A 16412-nucleotide genomic window follows, 5' to 3' on the forward strand; every position below is an offset into this window, starting at 1 on the left:
CAAATAAAACCAGGAAGGAAGTTGGAAGAGGGCAGATTAAGTAAGAATGCAAGTAAGGTCAGTTCATACCACAGATATCAATAAAGTGACATACAGATTAAAAGTTGTAAAATCCTATTTTCTTCCTCCAAAAGCCCACAGCCCCAAAGGGGGGGATTTCCAGAAGCATTCAAAGCCCGCCACTCTGGCCCAGTGCTCTACCTGCCCTGCTGCCACCCTGGCCATCTTGTCGCCCCTGCAACCCGTCCCCCTCCCTCTGAGTGTGGACCCTGCGGAACTCCCCAAACTACAGCCACTGGGTCGTCCTGGTTATGTCACGGATAGACGGATGGACGGACAGAGGACCGGGTGAGAGAGGCTCCCCGCTGCGAGCCTGTGGCAGAACTGCCTGCAGGTGTGTGGCGCCCGGCCCCAGGAGGTGGGAAGGTTCCGCACTGAGGCCTGCAGGCGAGCAGGTCGCTGTTGCTGGGGCCACATAGGGAGCACCTCTCGGGACACAGGCACCCGGGAGCTGGCCCTCTGCCTGCCCACCGCCCGTGTCATGGGCCAGCGCCCTTGACCACTACAGGTGGAGGCCTGAAGGTCGGGGGCTGGTCTGCCTCGGCTGGTGCGCCTCTTACCCCGGCCCCCTGCCCCCGCCGATGCCCTGACTTTGCAGGGAGTGTCCCCGAAGCTTCCCACTCCACACCCAACTCCCCCCATCCTGGTCCTCTTCCTGAAAGATGCGTGGAGTTTGAAAATTTCATCAAAGCTGCTTGCTTCCTGGGCTCACAGGCAGGAGGGCGGGGCTGGGAGCCCCGGGGGGCCTAGGGCCGTCATGCTGCCTGGCTAGCACTGGACGCTGCTCTGGGTTCTCACAGGACTCACGTGAGGAGCAGACGGGCTGGGGGGGCTAGGGGAGCCCCTGGTGTGCAGACATGTGCAGTGGCGGGGCTGAGGTGCGGGGTCGGCAGGAATAGGGGTCAGTGAGTGGGCAGCGGTGTCCCCTGGCACTGGACAGCACGCATCCACTCTCTTGTCCTCTGCAGCTTTTTTCTTTGTTATTTAAAAACAGATAATGCATTTACACAGTTTAAAAACAAGGGTGGACATGCTGGACCGTTCCTGTTCCTTTGCTGCCACGAACGCTGCGGGGACGCCTTCGCCCAGGTGCCATAGCAGGTGGGCAGGTGTGTCCGCAGGGCAGATCTGGAGTTGGGGTCGTGGGGTCCGTTTGATGGCATCCCCCGGCTTCCCTCACACAGGGTGCTCCGTGGGGCGCCCCCAGCAGCAGTGTAGGCAGTGTGTGTTTCCCGTGTTCTCGCCAACAGAGTGCTTTGCAAACACCTGGAGATTTGCCAATCTGATGGGGACACATTTGGAAAACTATAAAGAAACTGGTTTTCCCTGTCCTCTTCAAGCCACTCTCTTAGCAGACAGTGGCAGGATGAGCTGTCCTGTGACCGGAGGATGACAAGCTTGTTTAACCTTGTTGGTGTATGTGCTTGCACTCGTGTGTGCGTGTCTTACTCAAACATGCCCACCTCTGAATCTGCAGGGCCAGTCACGGAGCAGAAGGAGGCTTAACGTGAACGCAGAGCCTGTTGCCTTCTGTGGGGAGGGAACGCGTGCCCTCAGCCCCGCTCCCCGAGATAAGTTAGGGGGACCTGGCTGGCGCGTCTGCGTGACGAGGGGCCAGCCCCAGTGAGGGCTGGGCGGGGAGGTGGGCGCAGCTAAGGCTGTGCCGTGGGGTTGGCTTGGCCCTGGCAGGCGGAGAGTGTGCTGAGGCGGGGTGCTCCCTGGAGCCAGGGGCAGCACCCGCTTGCCGGGAAGGCGTGGCGGTGTGCTGCTGGGGCGGGTTATCAGGCCACCTCCGGACATCGGGCTTTCAGCCGGAGCATTTACCGTTTCTCCAAGTGGAGGGGGATGGGCTGAGCTAGGCTGGTGTGGGCCGGTGTGGACTGGTCTAGGCTGGTCTTGGGCTGGGCTGAGCTTGCTTGAGCACCAGTGATCAGTTGCAGGCCTGCTGGGGCTGGCTGGTCTAGGTTAGCTCTGCTGGGGCAGCTGGCTGTCTTCCACGGAACCTCCCACTCTACGGCAGGCTGGCTGGGCTTGTCCTCGGGCAGAGGCTGGCCCTGGGACAGAGGCTGTGGGCTTAGCACTGGCACGGTGTCATCTCCACTCCCCCCCCCCCCCCCCCCGCCCCGTCTGGTGGCCAGAGTGAGTCACAGGCCGGACTCTCAGGTGGAGACGTGGACTCCACTCCTTGATGGACACTCTGTGCCGTTACATGGCCCAGGCTGTGGACACAGGGCGGGGGAGCCGTGCGGCCACACTGGGATCCATCTCTTGCAGCAGGACAGGCGTGCTCGAGCCCTCTGTGCAGGGCTGACCACCAGCACTCAGCGCACAGGACCCAGCACACGGTGACGGGCACGATGCGGCCGTGGCTCCTGGGAACGGGGAGAGCACATGGATCTGATGGAAGATGTGGGGAGGACCCCTGGGGAGAGGTCTGGGCAGGGGATTGAAGCATGTGTAGGAGTTCACCTGTGACGACAGTAGGGTGGGGCAGGGGCCTCCTGACTCCTGGGTCCCCCTCCTGAGCCTGGAGTCAGAAGGCAGAGGACACCCAGCCTAGAGCTGAGGAAGGGGGAGCCTGTGTGCACGTGGCAGGCGCTCTGGAGCCCCCGGTCCCGTACTGGCTGCTCCTGACCAGGCAGCCCAAGGATTAAACAGACTTCGTTAGGATTACTGCTGCCAGTCAAGTTCAAGTGCATTTTTAAGAGCTTAATTTGCGGCCCTGGGTTTCAAATAAAATCATCAAGTCCAGTCGATTAAACTCATTAAGGCGGGTGGGCTGGCTGGCGTTGGCGCTGCCATCAGATTCGGAGAATTAATTAGGGGCCTGTTATCCTTTGTGGGATTAGCGGAGCCAGCCCAGAGGCCCGGAGTTTCACTGAAAGACAGGCCAGTAATCTCTTTAGCGGGGTCCCAGGAGACAGAGCTCTGGGCAGCTCCTGCGAAGCAGGAAGCACGGTGCTGGGCGTCTCTGATCCTGCCCTGCAAACCTGGGAGCCCGTGGGTGGGGGTGGGAGGCTCCAGGGACTCCACCCTGGGTGGCACTTCGGGTCAGGTGGCCTGCACACCATCCTGACCTCACGGTCACCTAGGAGGAGGGGCGCCTGTGTGGAGGACGTCTGTGGGCACCTTTGCTTCTCAAAAGTGTCCCCCACCCCAGCTGGTGGGGTTTCAAGCCTCCATCTTCTTGTTAACCCGGCCATGTGACCAAGCTGGCTGCCAAGAGCATCCTCGTCTCTGGGGGTGGGTGGGGGTGGGTGGGTGTTAGTTGGTTGGTTTCTGTGAGCCATGCAGAGCCAGTCAGAGCATGCAAGGGGTCTGGTGTAGCCCAGGGTTAAACAGTAGCCTGGAGCTGCCGAGCCAGGCGTGCACTGCCTGAAATGTGAGCCAACCCTGAGGAGGATGCAGACAAGAGACATGAGTTTCTAATGACACTGGGTGAGCACCTGGATCAAGCCGTACCTGAAGCTTTTCCTTGGACTTTTCAGTTTCATGAGCCAATCTGTTCCTCCTTTTTCTCCTTATGCCAGTTGAAACCAAAAGGGTCCTGATAAGTCAACCCGGATCTCAGGTCTTCTGCCTTCCATGCATTGGAGCTGGGGAGGACTTCAGAGGATCTCCGTCCCTCCCATTTTATATGTGGGAAAACTGAGACCCAGAGCATCGGAGACGACTCTGGGTGGAACTCTTGGTTCCAGGGACAGTAGGGACAGTAACCTAACTCCGAGTGGCCCAAGAAAAGCATATATGGGGTCCCAGGGCAGAAAAGGGGGTGCCTTTGGAGGTGGCTGGAGCAACTGCTTCTGTAGGGGTCCCAGGCCTCTCTCCATCGTTCGGCTCTTCTCTGGGGCAGCTCCCCCCAGGTCAGGCCAGGGCTTGACTGTGGTCTCTTCGCCCCCTCCAGCAAAAAAAGAGAAAGTGGGAAGCTTTCCCTTTACGTCCCAGGATTGTGCCTGATTGGCTCTGACAGGGTCACGTGCCCGTGACCAAATGCCAACTCAAGGAAGCGCGGCGCCCCCACCGGCCAGGGCAGGTCACACCTGGGAGCTGGGGATGAAGGCCGCACCAGGAAACCATGTGGCCTGGGAGCTGGGGGGACCCCACGAACGCCGGGGCAGTAACTGTGCACATCAGGCAGGCAAAGACCACGGAAGCTGAGTGAGAGTGCACGGCAGGAAGAAGGGATGCACTTGAGGAGGGGGAGGGGCAAAGGTGCGGGCCCTGGGGCAGGCGGCAGGTACGAGAGCCTGAGGCCCTGACGACCCTGCAAGCCTTGAGGTCCTCCTGCAGCCTGCAGTCAGGATGCCCCTGGGGAGGGGTGGCTGCCCTGGGGTTCTCCCTGTCTGCCAGGCACCGGGTCGGAACACGTGGCTCCTGGCTGCAGTGACCGGCTCAGAGGGGGGCAGGCAGATGTGCGAAGGACTCTTTCCACACGTGACGTTGGAGACTCTGGGCCTGGGGCAGGTAGGGGCCCCGTCCGCCACGAGGAGAAGCCGGCAGGAGGGACAGGCTGGCCCGGGAGGTGGGAGGTTGAGGTGGGTGCCGAGGTTGCTGCTGAGCCACGCCTGAAGCTTGTACCCCCCTGGGGCCCCCAAACCTGTGGGCCGACAGCAGAGGAGTCCAGGTGTGATCGGGCCCCGGGTCCCAGCTCCCTGTGCCCAGAGGAGGCCTGTTCTGTGCTCAGCCGTGCAGATGCCCCGCCTCCTCCGCAGGGTCCGCCCATTCTCTCCCCAGGCCTCCCGCCCGCTCCCTCTTGCAAAGCGGGGTGAAAACCCTGCGCAGGGATGCTGCCTGCGCGCACGCGTGCGTATGGTCCAGTGCTGTTCGCTGATTCGGCACCTCCCTCACCTGGGAGCCCCGGGCGCAGTCAGCCTGGCTTAGTGAGGCCCTTGACCAACGCCCAAGTTTGGGCTCCGCTCTTAGCGTGTTCCCATCGCTGGCTCGGGCCGTCCTCACCGCAGCCGGGGGTAGGTGTGGTCGGTATCCCCACGGACGCCACCCCTGAGCTACGCTGCTGCTGCCCGAACGCCACCACCTCTGGCGCAGCCTCTCCTTGCGCCCCTCCCCAGTTCTACCCAGGAAGCTCCCCCAGGTCCATTCCTCTCCGCTGATCAATAGGCCTGGCAGGTCTCCTCTGATGGTTTCCTTACCAACCAGCCCACAGGCAGCTGCCCTCCGTCAGCTTGCTTTCTGATCCGAAACCCAGCTCAAAGGCCCTGCCAGCACCTCCTGTGCCCGGCTGAGGGCTGCAGGGTCCCAAGCCATCCTCTTGTCAAGTGGGCAATGCTGACGCAGTGCCTGGGGAGCCCAGGACTGTGGGTGGACCCGCAGAGGGAGTCTGGGTTCACAGGCTGGGTGTGTGTGTGGGATGCCGACCTGAGTTGACCATCTGCTGTGGGCCAGAGCAGGGAGATGGCCCCAGTGTGTGACACCTGGTGACCTGGGCACTGGCCAGTCACCATAGGCCCCAGCATCAGCCACCTCGGGGAGCGAGGGCTCCCTTCCCCTGCTGTAGAGGAAGCAGCAGACTGAGGTGGGGCAGTCTGTGAAATGGGCCTTGACGGCACTCCCCGCCGTGGGGAGCCGACCCAGCACCCAGCTCAGACTCGGGCCAGCCCCCACCTGCCTGTGCTGATCGTCACCAGAGCTGTGTGCTGGGGCTGCAGCTCAGCCGCCTGGGCCTGTTCCCCCCGCTTACGACAGACTCCCTGAGCCACGGGTCCCCTCCCCGCAGTGGGCTGCTGTCCCTGGTTCACCCTCTGAGCCCTCCCCATCCTGGACGGTTATCCTTCCTGAGCTTGGGGCTGGGAACTGGTGGCTAGACGCCACGTCTTTCCTCCCAAGATTTGTTTGTGTTAATTTGGGGCTAACAGACTACTGTGTAGTTTGCATAAAAATCCTGATTTCTGGCTTCCCTTGAACCATGGGAGCCACTCAGCTGGCTTGGCACTTGGGACACTGGCCAGGGTTGAGCGGGCTGGCCCTGTGGGCATGAGACCGGCAGCGCTTCACCCTGAGTGGACAGAGGCCTCTTAATACTTCTGTGAGCTGGGGGAGGCCCAGGACGGGGAGGCCCGGGGCCCAGGAGAGGAAGGCCCAGAGCCCAGGATGGGGAAGCCCAGGGCCCGGGACGGGGAGGTCCAGGGCCCAGGGTGGGAGGCCTGGAGCTGAGGAGGACGAGGCACGGGCACCTGGCGTGGCTATCATTTTTCCTGACCCCCAGCCTCTGGGAAAGCCTCCTGCCCCCGCACCGAGTACCCAGCCAGGTGGGCTCTGGAAACGCACGGTTCCTTTCTTCCTACCTGCACTGGGGAATGGTGATCTCTAAACTCACTCCCTGTCGCCCACTTGGCCTCTGACTTCAGGAGCCTGACCTGCACTGCAGTGACCACCATCCTGGACACCCCAGGCCAAGGCCAAGGGGTGTGTGTCCCCCCGGCCCCCCTGCCAACATAGCAGGCCCCAGCCCTCCCTCTGGGAAGTCCCTGGCTGGGTTAAGGCCAGGAGTGGGGAGACCCCCGCTTCTGAAGGCTGAGGTCTACCCTTGTTGCCAAACCATATCTGCCGACCCCAGGTTGTGGTGAAGGGAAAGTACAGCATTTATCGTACGGACAGACCAGGAGATCGGGCAGCTCCTGCTCAGAAGACCCGAACTTCCTGGTGGTTTTCAGGGGAGAGTTTTTAAAGGCTGTGTGAGGGGGGCTGCAGGGTGTGTGAGCAGCTCGTGGACAGTTCCCAGACTGGCTGGCGTCAGGTGAAGTTTCGAGCATCACCAGCCTTCTGGTTTGAAGGGGTCTGGGGTCTACGTGCTGGCGGTCAGCAGCTTTCATCTGGGGGTCGGCTTTCTGTAATGACAGCTTAGGAAGGTGTCTCGGGCCTTTGTCTGTACGTTTCAGGGAACTGGGAGTTTGGGGACTCTACTGCGTGGCTGGTCCCGAGTCTAAATTGTTCCCAGTTGCCCGGTCCAACAGCTCTGCTTTGTTTCTGCATCTTTACATTTCCTTAATCACTAACTCTCGAGCCAGCTGTTTTGAGGCCCAGAGGAGGCCTGGGAGACTGAAGTGAAAGCCTTTCATTTCAAAGGACAGGGACACGGGCTTCAGCCTCCCACCAGACCCCCAGACCCTTTGCATGCCCACCTCCCACCCCAGAAACCACCACCACTCCCCTGGGTATTGGGGCCCAACAGCTCAGCCCCACCATGGGTGGGAGTGGGTGACACTGGGCCGCACCCTACCTGTCCCTCATGCCACTGCCCCCCTCCGTGGAAGGAAGGCCACCTCCTAGCACTGCTGTGTGGGTCCCTCCTCGTCAGGAGCTTCCAGAAATGGCAGGAGAGAGGTTTAATTACAGCCCGCTCAGGAGCCCCCATGGCACTGGCCCGCCCTGGCTACACCCTAGCCGTGGCACGCTTTAATTAAGAACAAAGAACTGCTCCCAGGAGCCCCACTCAGCCTGTCTGCCTTCCACTGGTGGGCAGAGCTGGGCTGGCACGGCCACCACGGGATGGCCAGCTGACTGTCCAGGGGCGGTAGTGGGGTCTGTGCCTTCACACTGAGGGACAGAGGGTAGCAGTTGGCACACGGGGGCTGGTTTGGGCCAAGTTGCTGGGTTGTTATTTTCTGATCTGTTGACTGCAAACAGAGCAAAACATGAGCCCTGGAGCTGCCCTTTCCTGGAAACACACCTCCTTGTGGATGGCCCACCTTTGTTTCATCCTTGGCGCACCTGTGAGCCACACCAGTGGGGTCCTTCTCCCAAACGCCAGAGTCTTATCCACCGGGCACCACAGAGCGGAGGCTGAGCCCACGAGCTCCTGGCCGTGTGGCCTTGGGCAAGTCACCCAACCTCCCTGATCAGGGGTCCTCATCGAACAGTGGGAGGAGCACGGCAGCCTCTCTCGAGGACTACTGATGGGCAGTATGGTAACCCCGGGGGCGCCCTCGCCCCACCTCTGCGGCCCCAGGGCTGGGCTGTACCAGGACTGCGTCCCTCTACGTCCCTCTGCGTCCCACCCGCCCACGTGCCCGCGTCCCTCTGCTCCTGCGCTCCTGTGTCACAGGGGCTTAACAGCCTGGGGACGGTGGCCTGGAAGGTTAGCCCTCAGTCAAGGCAGGACGGGAGGTGGGAGATGAGCGCCCAGCTCCCCGCCCTGCCGTCCACTGTGACAGTTCTTTTTTTAAATCTATTATTTTTATTTTTTTTCTATAGTTCTTCCTTATTTCCTCATGTAGTTCGTAGGTTTATTTCATTAAGGATATACTGTCTGATTACTATTTGCTTGTTAGAAGTTTTAATCGTAGTTAAATACACGTAATGTAAAATTTACCAAACCTAGCCAATTTTAAGTGTACAGCTCAGTAATGTTAAGTACATTCACATTATCGTGTAACCGATCTCCAGAACTCTTCATCTTGCAAAACTGAAACTCTGTCCCCATTAAACAGTCACTCCCCATCCCCTCCCCCAGCCCCTGGCCCCGCCGTCTACTTCCTGTCTCTGTGGATGTGACTCCTCTAGGGACCTCCTGTAAATGCAATCAGACAGGATTTGTCCTTTTTGTGGCAGGATCGTTTCACAGAGCACAGTGTACTCAGGGTTCATCCGTGTTGTCACGTGTGTCAGAATGTCCTTCCTTTTTAAGGCTGAATAATACTCCGTTGTGTGAACGGACCCTTTGCTGATCCATTCATCCCTCCACGGTCGCTTGGCTTTTGTGAATGATGCTGCTGTAAACTTGGGTGTAGAGATACCTGAAACCCAGTTATCAAGTCTTCTGGGTTTACACTCAGAAGTGCTGGGTCATATGGTAACTCTGTGTTTAACTTTTCGAGGACCCTTCATACTGTTTTCCACAGTGGCTGCACCATTTTACATCCACATCAGTAGTGCGCAAAGCTTCCAATTTCTCCAAATCCTTTCCAACGTTTATTTTATCCCTCCCTCCCTTCCTTCTTCTCCTTCCTTCCTTTCTTGTTGATAGTGGCCCCTTAATGGTTCTGAGGTGACATCTCTTTATGGTCGTAATTTGCATTTCTCTAATAACGAGGGATGTGGAGCATCTCTCATTTGCTCATTGGCCATTTGTGTGTCTTCTTTGGAGAAACATCTATTCAAGTCCTTTTCCCATTTTTTACTCAGGTTGTTGGTTATTCTTGTTGCTGAGCTGTAGACACTCTTTACGTACTTTGGGATATTAACCCTTTATCAGATAATATGATATGCAAACATTCTCTCCTGTCCCGTAGGTTACCTTACCTTTTCACTCGGTTGTGTCCTTTTTTTTTTAACTTTTTTTAAAAAAAGTTATTTATTTATGGCTGTGTTGGGTCTTCGTTTCTGTGCGAGGGCTTTCTCTAGTTGTGGCAAGCGGGGGCCACTCTTCATCGTGGTGTGCGGGCCTCTTACTGCCGCGGCCTCTCGTTGCGGAGCACGGGCTCCAGACGCACAGGCTCAGTAATTGTGGCTCATGGGCCCAGTTGCTCTGCGGCACGTGGGATCTTCCCAGACCAGGGCTCGAACCCGTGTCCCCTGCATTGGTAGGCAGATTCTCAACCACTGTGCCACTGGTTGTGTCCTTTGATGGGCCGAAGTTTCTAATTTTGAAGCAGTCCACATTATTTATTTTTACTTTTGTTGACTGTGCTTTTGGTGTCACATCTAGGAGTCTGTCACCAAATCCAATGTCGTGAAGCTTTCCCTGGTGTTTTCTTCTAGGAGATTTACAGTTTCAGCTCTTCCGTTTAGGTCTTAGATCCATTTTGAGTTAATATTTGTACATGATGTGAGGTATGGGCCCAGCTTCATCCTTTCCCTTGTGGACAGCCAGTCTTCCCAGCACCAGTTGTGGAGAAGACAGTCCTTCCCCACGCATGGCCTTGGCCCCTCGTCAAAGCCCAGCTGGCCATGTACACGAGTGGTTACCCCCATGGCGGGCACTCTGAGGCATGCCCTCCACGGGCTCTCGGAGGGCCCCTGCCTGCGGTCACACCCTGTGCCAGTTCCCCCTCTTGCTCTCACCGCCTCTCGCTCTTGTATTTTCTGGGTCATTTTCCAAGAACCTGCCTGCACCCAAGTCCTTGTCTCAGGTCTGCTTTGGGAAACCACGCAGACACCGGCACTTAGTAAATGCTCAGCAAATGTTTGCTGTATTGTCAGTCTTTCTACGAGAGCTTGTTTCTCTGAAGCCTCAAATGAGCTGCTTTACTCTTTACATCCTTCAGTCGCCAGGGTAACCCCGAGGGGTGCTTCTCAGAACCCTTGTCTGACAAAAGGGGAGGGGCTCCCAAGGGTGAGCGCTCGGCCTGAGATTACAGCTGCAGGAGGCTGGCCTGGGATCACATCTGGGTTCCGTGCCCGCCTTACCCTGGACCTGGAAGCAGGACGGAGGTTGCTCAGAGCCTGGCCCCATGCTGGGCTTGGGCGCATCGCAGCCTTCCATAACGCCTTCCCTTCTTGGTGTTGGAGCCAGGCCGTGCCTGTGGCCTGAAGCAACCAGTGGGGCCAGTGTCAGAGCCTTCACCCCGGCTGACACCACTGCAGCCAGGGAGGCTGGGAAGCGGGTATTTAAAATCCCCATTTGGAAAACTGGATATGTACTCCAGGGAGCTGATGGTGGGTGAATGGATGAATGGATAGTGAACATAAGAGAGAGCTCAGAAGGTTGGGGGCAGCCATGAGTGGTAGGTGTCCACTGCCCTTGGCAGCGCTGTTCCTCGTCCAGTGACCCTGAGGGGTCAGTAAGGAGGAGGCTGTGATTCTTTCCTGCCGGGCGAGACACAGAGAGGGGAAGTCACCTGCCAAGGTCACACAGCTCCTGAGAGGAGGGACAGAGGTTCAAATTCAGGTCTGTCCACCTGCGCACTCTGCGCTGTGCTGGGAGCTTGGGAGCGCGACAGAGACAGAAGCCCAGGCGACAGTGAGCCTCCAAAGGACGGGTGGCACGGGGAGAAGCCACGAGCAGGTCGTGCCCTCGCGCCCCCCCCACCCCACGCAGCCCGGGGGCTGAGGGAAGGAGGGGATGCCCATTCACTGACCTCTCATCCAGAACCAGCAGGCGGGGCAGGCCTCTCCACCAGAGTTGGAGACTGCAGAGCAGGGGCCACTGCCTCTTTTGGTGAATGAAGTGTTGTTGGAACACAGCCACACCCCTTCACACCGCTTCCACGAGACCGTAAATGGCAGAGCTGAGTAATTGTGACAGAGGCTGTGTGGCCTCCCTGCGAAGGCAAAAATACTTACTGTCTGATCCTTTGCTGAAAAGTTCGCCAACCCCTGATCTATACCAACGACCACCTGTCCTTATGCCTAAAACACCATCATTAAGATTCCTTTGAATTTTGAAAGCATTTCATCCCTCTGGAGTCCTTCAGGACCGTGTAAATCACCCATAATAGAACCTGTGTTCTTTCAGGGCTCTTTGGGTTGTAAGTGACAAAATACTCAAACCGGCTCTAACAAAAATGGAAACGTACTGGCACATGTAACTAGAAGTCCAGGATGATTGGCTTCAGGCATGGCTGGATCCAGGTGCTCTAATGACATCTCTCTGCCTCTCAGTTCTGGTTTCCTCTGGGTCATATTCATTCTCAGGCAGGCTTTCCCTGTGTGGTAGCCAAGGGGACCAGTGGTAACTTCAGGCCAGTAGCCTTCCTTGAGAAAGAAAGTGTCTCATTCCCAGTAGTTGCTGTAAAGTCCTGAAGATGGTTCACAGTGGGCTATGTGCTGAAACCCTCAACTGGTCACTGTGGCCATGGGCTGAGTAGGTGTGGGGCAGGAACTGGGCTGGGTCAGTTCCACCTGGGCCATGAGCACTGAGAGTTGGGGGGCAGGGGTTCCTGAAAGAACAGAAGGGGACAGGGCCTGGAGGGCACACAGAGCAGCCCTGCACTCCTGGCATCACCCCGGGGCGGCCCTCCCTGTGGCTGCTTTCCTGGGGGCCCCGCCTTGCCATGCAGTCTTCACCTCGTCCTGGTTCCCCGCTCCTGACCCCCACCCTCCTGTCAGGGCCACCTTAACCCTGAGTCTCCCAGCACAGCTCCTCAGCTGCTGGCAGGATTCTGCGAACTCAGAGGTGGCCAGCAGTGGGCGACGTGGGGTTGCCCGGGCAAGATCTCGAGGGTGAGCTGTGCGGCCGTCTAAGAGGGTTCATGCTGGACTCCGGGGTCACAGAGACACCAGCCACCTTGAGGGGGTCCACTGTGCTGGGATGACAGTTAACTAACAGGTAACTTGGGAAGGCTTCCTGGAGAGGGGACCCCTGAGATGAGTATTGGAGGTCACTCTGGGGACACGTACATACACACACATGCACACAGATACATGCACGCACACACTGGGCTAATCGTGGATGACACCTGAGTCCAGGACTTACACTGTCTGATGCCTACAGAGGCCAGTAGATAACACTGATGGGGAGGTGGGCAGAGATGAGGCTACAGGGAACGGTGGGGCCTGGGGCAGCCTGGGAAGCACCCCCACTAGATGGGGACCATGCTCATGTCCAGGTACCTGTTCCCACACAGGAGTGCTACCCAGGGGGGTAAATCTTTAGATATTTCAAAAGAAATTGGTAATTCTGATTTTTAAACAAAGACTTCCCATTTTTAAATGTTGGCAACTTACCCAGATTTTTATAAGACACTAAGTGCGTCATACGAAAATAGGCTTGTGGGCTCCCTTCACCTGTGATGGTGATTAGGCCGCCGAGTGGAGGGGGAGGGGGGCGAGAATAAGCCTGTTCGTATCTGTCAGTTATCCGTCAAGCTCATGGAGGCCCTGGACACAGACGTGAGTCGGACAAATCCAGGGCCTATATTCTAGTAGGGAGGTCACACACGGTGCGGGCACAGCCCTTCAAGGAACCGGGCCCCACGCAGGGTGATGTCACGCCCCGATCTCACTAACGCCCGTGGCGCCCCACTATCCCTACTGGGGAGCTGAGGTGACACCTGCTGGTGGGCTTCTTGCTGACCAAGAGGTGAGAGAACTGGACGGGAGGGTGTGAGTGGTGCCGTGTCGTCCGCCCCCCTGCGGCACCGGCCTCCATGCACACACCCTCCGGGCCCACGGACGCGATTTCCACAGACGCTGGAGCTCACCTGGGTCAGGACCGGCAAGCCCTGCAGCCCGAGCTCCATCCGACACACGCTCCTGTGTCCTCCATTCTGAAGACTTAAGCTGCTGGTCCTGGCTGGGGGCCTGTTCACGTGAGACCTGGTGGGCTTGTCACTGCCATCCTGAGCTCTCTCCGCCTGTCCCTTCCCTTTCTCTATGGTGGTAAAGGGGGCAGCATGTTTTTCTGTAACGCCCACCATGCTGGGCGTGGTTGGTACAGGGGTGGGTCCTCAGCCTGAGCCTGGCCCACCCGAGGGCTTCCATGGGACGTGTCAGGACTGGAACTCAGCAGGAGTGGCAGTCCTTCAGCAGCCACATGTCCACATGGAGGAAGCTGGTCGCCGGGGAGAGGGGACCATCCCCGGGGTGGGGGCAGGCACAGGTCCCATGGCTGGTGACCCCCTCTTCCTGATGTTTCCCACCCCCCTGTGCATGAGATACCTGGATCTTTCTAAGAACTATCCTTTTTTTGTCTATTTTTTAAAAAACGTTTATTTTTTAGCTAAAAAAAATTGTGGTAAAATTTACCGTTTTTAAAGTGCCCAGTTCAGCGGCCTTAAGCACGTTCACGTTGTTGTGTGGCCCTCAGTGCCGTCAGGTCCAGAACTTTCCCATCTTCCCAGCCTGAAGCTGTCCCCATCAGACACCAGCCCTCCCCTCCCTGCCCTGCCCTCCCCTCCCCTCCCCCTCCCTCCCCTCCCCTCCCCTCCCTCCCCTCCCCTCCCCTCCCTCCCCTCCCCTCCCCTCCCCCTCCCTCCCCTCCCCTCCCCTCCCCTCCCCTCCCCTCCCCTCCCCTCCCCTCCCCTCCCCTCCCCTCCCCTCCTCTCCCCTCCCTCCCCTCCTCTCCCCTCCCCCGGCCCCGGCCCCCACCATCTACTTTCTGTCTCTGTGAATCTGAGTGCTTTTGGAGCCTCATATTAGTGGATCACACGGTATTTGTCTTTTGTGTCTGGCTCATTTCACTGAGCATAATGTCCTCCATCTAATAACCATCCTTTTGTCCAAGCAAGTTCAAGTGGGGATTTTGTCACTTGCACCCAGAATGACACTGACTAACTCAGTCATTAAGACTAATTTTTAGCAACTTAATCTAAACTGTAATATAGAAGAATATTGAAAGAAACAGAAACACCTGCACATAAAGTAAGTACCTTTTTTTCCACGAAACTCAGCCGGTTCAGTCACTGCCTGATGAGATGCTGACTTTTCTCGCATTTTCTAGCAGTTGCGTTGTCAGGACTCTCAGGTCTTGTACGTGGTCCTGCGGTTCCATGCTTTGCTTTGCTTTCCCCACGGACGTCGGCCGGATGAGGGCTCTCGGTCGGGGTGCACGGCAGGGCCTGCGGTCTTTGCCACTCGGCCTCGTCCTGTGTTGGGGTAACTTGTGGGTCCAGGTGCTAGGTCTGGACGGTGCTGGACTGTTCTCAGGACGGTGTCAGTGTTTCCTCTGGGCCCTTAGCCATCCTCAAAGCCACATAACTCTGTGCTAGATCTCTGCAGCCCTCCTGCTTTTCACCACCTGGCTTTCTGCTGACATGACGGTTTCCCCACTTGACGAAACCCAGTTTCCAGGGTCAGGTCCTTAACCACTTAGTTGCTCAGCTGCCACAGTGTCTGCTGCCCAGGCTGGGCTGTCCCAGGCCTGTCCTGAGTCCTCCTGTCTGTCTGGGCCTTGTCCCCCGCCTGCCTGTCCTCAGTAGCAAACAGAAGCTAGTGTTCAACGGCCCACATGTTAGGCCTGGAGTCCAGGACGTGTCCGGGGGATGTCTGGGCCAAGGTCCTGTTTGCACTCTGTGAGGGTGGGCTCAGCTGTGCAGGGGACCAGGTGGGGCGGGTAATGAGGCGCCTGGGGGTCAGCTGCTGGGAGGGCCTGATGACTCTGGGCAGCCCCCTGCCTTGGGAAGATGGCCTTCAGCCTCATGGCAGCTGCTTGTTGGGGGTCTCCTCCCCCTCCCCTGCTCCGGAGCCCCACTGCCAGTGATGATGGATGTCGGGGGGCAGAGGGCCAGCCCTCTGCCTGGGGACTGCTCCGTGCGCTGCGGTTCCACTCGCTCCTGAGCACACTGGGTTGCGGCTCCTGCTGGGACGGTGTTCTGGCCCGTGTCTTCCTGGCCCTCACTGCCTCCGAGGCCCTGCTCAGCCTCTGCTTCTAGGAAACCCTGGGGTGGGTCCGGGCTGGAGGAATAGATAGCAGACAGGAGCCAAGTGAGGAGTTCCGAATCTGAGGGGAGCTGGGACTGGAAGGGGCTGGGTGGAGGGCGAGGCCGGAGCCAGGAGGGGCTGGTAAGCTGGCCGTCTGAGAGCAGTGGGCAGGGCTCCACGTCCAGCAGCACCCAGAGCCCTCCTCCCGGCTCTGCCCTGACACACGGCGGTTTGGAGTATCACTGCAGAGTGTGCTTCTTGGGAACTGGGAAGCTTCGGGTGGTTGCTGAAGAGCATCTGTTTTCAGTAGCTGTGCCTTTACCTGCATAGAGTTACGCAAAGGATGCCCAACAGCCGAAGTCAGAATTTCAGGGCTTAGGAAGTATCGAGGTAATGTTAAGAAAATGTTAAGAAAAAAAATATTCAGGGGCTTCCCTGGTGGCGCAGTGGTCGAGAGTCCGCCTGCCGATGCAGGGGACGCGGGTTCGTGCCCCGGTCTGGGAAGATCCCACATGCCGCAGAGCAGCTAAGCCCATGCGCCACAACTACTGAGCCTGCGCTCTAGAGCCCACGAGCCACAACTACTGAGCCTGTGTGCCACAACTACTGAAGCCCGCGCTCCTAGAGCCCGTGCTCCACAGCAAGAGAAGGCACCGCAATGAGAAGCCCACTCACCGCAACGAAGAGTAGCCCCCGCTCGCCGCAGCTAGAGAAAGCCAGCACGCAGCAATGAAGACCCGGCACAGCCAAAAATAAATAAATAAAAGAATTGAGATTAAATTAAATTTATAGATCAACATGGGAGAGTTGTCATTTTTACGATGCTGAGTCCTGTCATCCGTGCACGTGGCCTATCTGCCTGATTTACTTTGGTCTTTTATGTTTTTCGATAAAGTCTTACAATTTTCTTTACGGAGATCATACACATCTTTTGTTAGAGTTCTTTCTAATCGTATAAATGTAGTGTCACTGCTCTCGGTGCCTTTTTCAGTTAAACGTCCTGACCGTCGGCCGCTGCGGTCTGGAGATACGGTTTGTGTCTGTGCTTCGGCCTTGTGGCCTTCATCAGCGGCACCGGGTTGTTGCAGGTTCCC

The sequence above is a fragment of the Phocoena phocoena genome, chromosome 10 (assembly GCF_963924675.1).
Source record: "Phocoena phocoena chromosome 10, mPhoPho1.1, whole genome shotgun sequence".
In the NCBI taxonomy this organism is placed as follows: Eukaryota; Metazoa; Chordata; class Mammalia; order Artiodactyla; family Phocoenidae; genus Phocoena; species Phocoena phocoena.